Below are 2,095 nucleotides of genomic sequence, written 5' to 3' on the forward strand. Positions count from 1 at the left end.
TGCATCTATTCAGAGACTTAAAATCATCTTGATAAAATGTTTTATATCAAAAAGCTATTTTGAAAGAAAAACAAAAGACTTTGTTAATTATAAATCGTTACTAATTTATTCGTAGTCAGGATGCGTCGTATCTTAATAATGTGTGCTTTCCTTGATACCTTCATTTAATGTCCACGATTATAAGTTACTAGAAATGCTTTGCAATTTTTTCTATGTGCTTCTTTTGCGGTAAGATTTAGTAAAATTAGATAATTTAACCCTATATTGCATACTGTAGCCATATGGCAACGTACCATTTTGAACACACACAAATGTTTTATTTTACAATTACACATTAACTATAGTGTTTCATCCATTTATTATAATCTCCCTTACAAAATAAATGCGAACTCTTTTTAGCAGAAACATTTTTTGTTCCATGTCCGATTACATTTTCGTGAGAATGTGGGCCAGCTGATCACCATGAAGGTTGGTGTTTTTTTATAATTTTTTTTTCAAAAGTACTTCTTACTTCACTATAAAAAAATATAATGATAATTCAAAACTATTCTAAATTGTGTATATTCTATCATATGTATCATGTAATATGCTTTACATACTTATTAAGATCGAAAATGGTTTGTTGCCATATGGCATCATATTGCAACAGAGGTTACTGTCAGGCTCTGTAGCCAAATGGCAGCAATAAATCTATTTTTTGTTTTTCAAAGATTTTTCAATGTATTTAGTTATATTCAAAGAAGATAATAATGCTCCTATTACCAATTACTTCCTAAGTTCTTTTGTTAAGAGAATGTCACAGAAAGAAAATTTGTTTACTAAATTTATCCGTCTACTAATAATAGGCCTATTTACTAGTATTAGTATAGCTACTAAATAGATCTAACTATTTTAGCACATATATCACTAAAAAAATATACATAAACTGTTATTGGCAAATGCAATATATTATTTAGTCAAAAACATTACAGATTTAGAATAGTAGTAGTATTACTTATATAAACTTTACAATATATTTGCCTATCGGCTAATAAAATTTATAATATAATCCTAGTCTATAAGATGTAGTTTTTAATTTTTTAATTATTTTTTCAGAAGCTGCTAGTTACTGATACAAATGCATTCTAGAGAATTTTATTAGAGTAACATGAAAAGAAAAGTTAGAAGCATCACCAAACAGATAACCAGGAAACACTTCAGATACATTTCAAAATCATGGCGGTTAGTTACAAATAGATTTAGTAGCTCTGTAAACATAAAAAAATGTTTACAAGACAGTAATCAATGACACTATCTATTGATAATGTATTTATTGATTGGGCACACTGCATGTCAGGATATCTAGTCTGAATTGCCAATATAATTAATTATACCTTAGGGTTTATTTAGCGCAGAAATATTATTGACGCCTCGAGCATATTTGTTTGACTAATTATTGTTAGAAATGTTAACCTTTTCTTATAGGGAAACAAATGTTTGTGTACTTTTGACACAGTAAGTTTTATCCCAGTAGCCTACAGTTAAATGGTGGGTAACTTGATGTTTTTATTTGTGTTATTCAGGTGAAGAAATATGAAACACAGCACGAGTTCTCTCAGAAGAAACAGATTATGCCACACCAGAAATAAAGTGTCTGACACCACACCATTGTAGGACCAACAAATAAAATCTACAAGTTGTGGACAATTATGAGGATATAAAAGATACTAATATAATAATATAATTGGCTCTCTTGTTGTAAAGTGATGGTTGTATGGGAATTGTGTAAATAATTAAATTTTGAAATTCAGTTTTGTAAAAAAATAATTTTTAAAAGTGCGAGGAACATTTTGTTAGCCATCATAATATATGTTAGTGTTGCAAATATTTGTAAATATTCCAGCAGCTAGAATACATGGTTATTATCTGGTAGATATTTTAGTAATCACAATAATGTAAGGGGGTAAAAAGTGTATTGTACCATGCAGTACAACTATCACTGGAAATTTTATGTGCTTGTATAAGTTTTTTTTTTAAATAAATCTCTTAGGTACCAGAAACTTACTACAACAAGCAAGTTCAAGAAATACACACTTGTGTCAATTCCATTAGGAAA

At 28.5% G+C, this 2,095-nt stretch overlaps 1 long non-coding RNA gene across 1 annotated transcript; it reads left to right on the plus strand.

Annotated features, from left to right (window-relative positions):
• The first annotated feature begins 429 nt into the window (after positions 1–429).
• LOC131931369 (uncharacterized) lies at positions 430–1,813 on the plus strand. Its single transcript, XR_009384276.1, has 3 exons — positions 430–468; positions 1,096–1,221; positions 1,563–1,813. It is a non-coding gene; the product is annotated as an uncharacterized LOC131931369 (long non-coding RNA).
• The last annotated feature ends 282 nt before the right edge of the window (positions 1,814–2,095 follow it).

This window comes from Physella acuta, unplaced genomic scaffold, assembly GCF_028476545.2.
Source record: "Physella acuta isolate Inbredline_101_S28 unplaced genomic scaffold, ASM2847654v3 ptg001952l, whole genome shotgun sequence".
Classification (NCBI taxonomy): Eukaryota; Metazoa; Mollusca; class Gastropoda; family Physidae; genus Physella; species Physella acuta.